The following is a 6,995-nucleotide window of genomic DNA, read 5'->3' as shown; positions in this document are numbered from 1 at the left end:
CAAGCACAAGAAGACCTCAAAGAATAAGACATATGCCTGCAAGGTTACAAGAATGTGTGATTATATCATATGACGTGATCGATGATGAAGGTGAGCTAGTACAGATGTCGAACCAGCCAAAGAAGCCGAGGCATTGAAGGATTCAAAGTGAATGAAAGCTATGAATGGAGAGCTGAAGTCCATCAAAGTCAATAATGTAACACCCTTCTAAACCCCGCGGAAATTAATAAAATAATTCAGAGTATAACATGAAAACAAGGGTGCCACAATTCCAATTAAAACAAATTATCATAAATCAATTGTCATGCTTTCACTAAGGAACAATTCATCATAATACATAAACATCTCATGTTAACACAGCGGAAATTCACCCTACGGATAAGCATAACATCATCTATGCAATATCCCACAAAATTAATACAATAACGACACGATAGAGTATCATCATAAACTCTAAGCTATCGTTTCCCCAGTGTTACAATATCAGAGCATGACACCGACGCTATACTAAACAACTGACTCATGAGCTAATCCTCACCGAGCCAAAAGCCGCTACTCGCCAATCTGAAATCATCAAAGTAAGGGTGAGTCTCATTCACAATTAACAAATGTTATCGAATCATAAACAATAACACATCATAGTCACATTATTCATCCAATTTCATTATATTCAGATTGTCAGGAAGTACTCATCAACACACAACAACAAATAGAATACATTACCAAGAGGCAACGCCATAATTCATCCAAACAAATCATAACCATTACACAATCATCACATATTATAACATTGGACAATCTTCCATTCATGTTATAATAACACAAGTAACCTAATGCAAATGCAACTATATGCATGTGGTACCAAAATCTGGGATAACCCAACTCACCGATCCACCATCATCAAGGATACGGCAACACCCACTCACTAATTCCACACAATGGGAATTAGCTACCACTGATCCACCATCGTCAAGGATCAGCCACATAATGATTATGAATGCATGTATCAACCATAACATGCTTATCACCCACATAAATCAACCAAATGTCATAATCATCAACCACCACAATAATCAATAGCCATACACAGTTATGCTATTTCTCAACCACAATAAAATACATATTTTACATCAACAATATATGTATAACAAACACCAATTACAACCACAACATCATAACAAGTAAATCATTCATTATACAGTGCAACAACGATAACACCCCTCACAATCGTGTACCAAGTACAACAAAGCAACTCATCAACGACAGAGTATTTACCTCATCATTCCTCAAAACACATGATAACCATATTTACCATGAACAACACCCATTTGCACAATTAACATAAGCAACCACATTATCACAACATACATCATTGCACATATTCAATTATGCACACAACAACCATTGCACCTCATCAGCTATGCAAAACCAGAATAAACCACATTTGAAGAAAATGATACTTTTTAAAATAAAATCAAGTTGTTATTGTTTTATTCATTTCATATGGTAGAACATTCAATTTAAGGAACAACGTCCAAAACGGCGTCTAAAACGGACTTACGGTTTGAAAGTTACACATCTTTAACTTTTTACAAGAAAACAGTTATCGCTACAGCACGCGGCGCAACCAAAGTTCGCGGCGCGACCTGAAGCACACAAACACGTTCGCGGCGCCAACCTATGCACGCGGCGCAATGCGAGAAAACAAGTACGCCTTCGCGGCGCGCACCTACCTTCGCGGCGCGAACTGGCAAAAGTCAGAGCTTTCATCGCATTTGACAGCATTACGGGATTTACCCCAAAATCCCCAAAACCAAACCAAGTTATGTTATGAACCTCAAATACCACCATATCAGCCACATACATGTTATAACACAAATATAACACCCAAGGAGGATCATTTAATCATCATAACAATCCTATAATCATACAATTCATCAAATCATACCATTCCCCTCAAAATCATCCCAAAACCCCAATCCATCATACAACCAATTGACACAAACAATGCATCTAAATCAGTCCTATTATCTATAATACGATAAAAGATATTAACCGGAAGAGTCCCCCCTTACCTTAGCCAAAGATCCTGATTAGCCCTCTTCCTCTTCTGTTCCTCTTTCACGTATCAGCTTTCCAATCTCTCATCTCCTCTGCTATGCTTTTCACGTTCCTTTTTCCTTTTTCCCAATTTTCCTTATTTCCTTTATTTTATGAAAACATAAAATAATTAGTAATGGGCTTACTCCCTTAGCACCCCCATACTACTAATCTCACCATTCTAGCCCAATGGCCCTTAATCCATAATTTTCCAATAATTCAACAAAATACCAAATAATTCTAAATAATAATTTAATTTCCGATTAAATTAAAATTAGAAAACATGGGGTGTTACAAATAACACTTGGTCACTTGTCAAATTTCCTCAAGGAAGGAAGTCAATCGATGTGAAGTGGGTATACAAGGTAAAGTTTAATCCCAAAGGACAAGTAACTCGGCACAAGGTAAGACTTGTGGCGAAAGGATTTCTTTAGAAGGAAGGAATCGACTTCGACGAAGTTTTTGCACCTGTTACTAGGATCGAAACAATCAGGTTGGTTGTTGTGGACCTCCGATTTTTTTTTTTAATACCGGGCCATACCTCTGATCTGTAGAGATACGTGAACTGACTCTTTTTTGTCGCTTAATGCTTTCGCATTTTTGAAAATGTCACAGAGTCGCCACCGACCTTTTATTTTATCCAATTAAGGAAAGGTTTATAAAAGACACAGAAAAAAGACCTTTAAGAAATTCTGGGTAAGGGGGTAGGTTATACAAAGGGAAGGTGTTAGCACCCTTTGTATCCATGGTTATCCATGGGCTCTTAAGTTTGCTTAGCTCACTTGTTTTTCGATCACTTTTCAATTGCTCTGAAATTGCTCATATGTGGCTTCAAATACTTTTGTAAATTGAATTTTGTAATGATCCGTGTGTGGATGTATACAAAATGCTTGTTTATCTTTCGAAAGATGTTTTGAAAAGAACGTTAACTTTGTAATAATCCGTGTTTGGATGTATACAAAGTATTGTCTTTTTTGAAAGTTTTGAAAAATCAACAGTGTATGAGAATTTTGTTTGTTTTGATTTGAGCAAGCAAACTAGGAGGTCTACCCTGAGTTGTAAGGTCTTTATCCTATTTCCTTTAAAAATCTATCCTTTCACCGGATATAAAAGCAAGGTTCGATTTTGTACTCAAAACAGTGAAATTTGACTTTGATTTTGAAAGATTGAAAAGGATTACCTGAAGAGGTGCAAGTGTGATTGTGATTGGATTCAGATATTTATCTTTGAAGTTAGTGATCTAACGGTTCAATTTTATCTTTGACATACACGCAGTTTATATGTGCTGGAAATTAAAATGCGGAAATGTAAAGTGCGGAAAGTAAATCTACGCTATTACATCGATTTTGCAGGAAATGTAAACTAGCCTATTTACATGAATTTGACATCCTATACATTTATCTAGGAATTTTAAATTGCAAGAAAAATAAAAGGCATGTTTTTGGATTTTTTATGATTGATTTTAATTATAATTAATGCATAATTAATTAAATTAAAATGAAGAAAAAGATGAAAATATATTTAAACCTAGAAATGAGTTTAAAATATTTACAAAATATTTGTTAATTAATTTTAAAACAAAACTAATTTTTTTGGAATTTTTGGAAATTGATTTGAAATTGATTTAAGTTAATTAAAACATAATTATGTAAATAATTATACAAATAATTAAAACTCAAAGATAAAATTATTCAAAATATGTACAAAATTAGTTTATAATATAAAAACAATATTTTATATAAAGAACAATTTTTTTGGGATTTTTTGATTGGTTAGAATAATTAAAAAGCAAATATATAAATATATACTAATTAATTATGCAAAATATTGAAATTTTGAAGAAAAATAAAATATTTTTATTTCAGAAAATAATATATTATTTTAGAAGTCTAAAAATATTTTTTGTGTATTTTTTGGATTTTTAAAACTATTTTTAATTAATTTAACAAAGAAATTAAAATAAAATAGAAAATAAAATAGAAAATAAAAGGATACTGATCCTGTGTGGTAATCAGTGAGGGAGCATGGTGGGGAAGAGTGATCTGGCGCGTGGGATTGATTTTTAGTGGAGATCAAGGGCTGAGATTTTGAGTCACATGGCACACGTGATTAGAGGTGTAGCATGAGATCATGCTGACTTTGAGAGTCCAGCGTGGGACCCACGTTCAGTTGACTGGCGAATAGGAAGACAAGGACAGGCCACGCGTGCAGTCAAAGGGTCCTCATCACTATTCATCATCTTCTTCAATTTACCTATGGAATTTGCTGCGGATTTTCCTACAACTTTACCTGCGGATTTTGCTTCAGATTCTCATGCTTTCAAAAACCTACAAAAATGGTCATTAACAAAAACAAGGGGCACCCAGGTCGACTTAAAATGACCTCCTGAACACGATGGTGGCATTAGTTTTGGCTAAAAACGCCTGCATCATGGGATTCGAAAGTTCACATATTTGGAACCTCAAGAATGGCACATGTGTATTCTCACGTTAAGACTTGCATGTGAGGGTTCAAATCTTCCCTAAACCATCTTAGCAACTTGTTAGAAGCGTTAGTTGGCGTTAAAACATGCTTAGTTATGAGATTCGAAAATTAGAAAAGTACATGAATATGTAACTTTTTAAAGCATGAGTTTTATGTACATGTAACCATGAATTATGATCTTAACTTACTATATTAGATCCCAGGAGATGATTGGAATGATTGGTTTGTATTGATATTGATTGGAATATTGAATTTGAAAATTACAAAGTGTATGGAAATTTTGAGAAATTTGATGAGTTTTCTTGCTATACTCTTGCTATATTTCGTGGGTGTGTTTGTTGTTGATGTATTCCACTTCTTTTATAGGCCAAGGGCTGCTTGGAAGTGAAGCTAAGAGCATTGATTGCTTGGTTGAAAGTTTGATTTTTAAATATTAAAAATCCTTGAATATTTGACCAAGTCTTCTTCTCCTTTACTTCTCTTGCCTTGCTCTTCAATTTTCTGCAGAAAAATGAAGATTCCTTGATGAGTCATGCTTAAGATTTAAGCCATCCATTATCCTTGCATTTTCCTTTTAATTTTAATCTTAAAATAAGATAAAATCATGCAAAAATGGATAAAAAAAAGTATGGGCTTAGTCTTGGTCGTGGGAGGCCCATAGTAACATGGAAATGATGTTTGAATGCTGAAAACTTGGCCCCATTTGGAAAAAATACATTTTTGAACAATGTTGATTTCATGCATTTTCCCAAAATTTAGCCAACTTCAACAAGGTGTAAATCCTTCAATTTTTGTCATATGAAGGAGATCTTGCACTTTTTAGAAACCTCAAAGAGTCCTCTAACCAATGTCTTTGGTCTCATGTCAAAATGATTTTTGAAGCTCCTTGTGTGTCCTTTTGAAAAAAGTGTCTTTTTGTTGACTTTGAAAATGACCTGTAATGTCTTTGATCATATTTTTCAAATGGTGAATCCAATGACCATGGGATCAATGGCATTTGAAAGATAATTGAATTTCCTTCAAAACAAGCTTTGGTTTGAATTTTTTGGATGAAGGATGAGAGAGTTATGATCAGTCAAAGTTGAGTTGACTTTTCAGGCAAAAACCCTAATTTTGAATCTTAGGGTTTTGTTGATTTTTGATCTTTCCTTGATGAATTATGATCATCCAATGATCAAATGATGAATCCTTTGACAAAATATGGACTTTGACAAAAAATTTCATTTTTGACTGTCTGTTGACTTTTTTTTTGGTCAAACGGGTCGTCTGTTGACTGTTTGAGCTGCTGACGGTGCGTCTGAGTGAATTGAAGTTTGAAAATTTGTATGATGGTACTTTGAGATATATGGATGTGTATGAAATCCATTTGAGCTCTCAAAAACTTGTTGCTCCTGTAAAAACAAGAAAAACCCTGATTAGGGACTGTTTGTGTAGGAGACAGTTAAGCGTACCTGATTTTTGTGCAGTGTTGAGTCTCTGCTAATCGCGTGATATTCAGAAGACTTCTAGAACAAAAACCTTGGAATTTTGAATTGTGAAAGATTGATTTGATTGATGGTACAAAACACTGAGAATTGTACTGCCAGCAGTTTGGCTGTCGACTGACTGTTCAGGTATTGATGTAGCAGTTAGAGTGAAAAATCAATAGTCAAAGTTAATTTTCTTTTTTGTTGTTTTTTTGTTTTTGTTTTATATGAAAAATGAAAGTTTATTTACATGACTTGTTAGAAAAACACAGACATAATAAATAACTAATATTTACGGTATGCGGGCAAAATTACCGATAATAACCCTGAAAATCATTTAATGCACAGAAATAGGAATATTTGACTGGCAGAAAACACACAAAATATTATCTTAGTAATTAAGCAATATTATGACAAATAGTACAATATTTAATACTGACAGTACAAATATCACATACTATATTGAACAGTACGACGAATAAACGGTACATTTAAGAAATAAGAAATACGGCAAATTTTAAGAATGACGATTGATAACCCATGCTATGAACAATAACATGTAGATGATTGGGAGCATAACCATTGCAGGTCCACACCCCTCAGGACTGTGCAGGCAGAAAAAAGTCATGATCACCGTAGCAATGGTGATGACTGTAAGAAACAGTGTCTCTATCCACTTTGCCATTCTTGTCAGGGAAGAAGAGAAAGGATGGATTATGAAGATAGGAATTTGAAAGATGAATTGGAATTTGATGTGAGATTTTATGAAAGAAAATGAGAGGTATTTATAGAATGGAAAGAAGGAAAGAGACGTTGGGGAATGATGCGATTCCGTACAAAAGGAAAATTTGAGTGGAAGTAAGATTTGAAAGAAAGTGTATGATAGTGTTGGAAAAAGGAGAGATTTGATTTTTGAAAAAGAGATTTGAAAAGATTTTTGCAAAT

Source organism: Vicia villosa, linkage group LG4 (genome assembly GCF_029867415.1).
Source record: "Vicia villosa cultivar HV-30 ecotype Madison, WI linkage group LG4, Vvil1.0, whole genome shotgun sequence".
Classification (NCBI taxonomy): domain Eukaryota; kingdom Viridiplantae; phylum Streptophyta; class Magnoliopsida; order Fabales; family Fabaceae; genus Vicia; species Vicia villosa.
Note: the sequence above shows the minus strand (reverse complement) of the source record.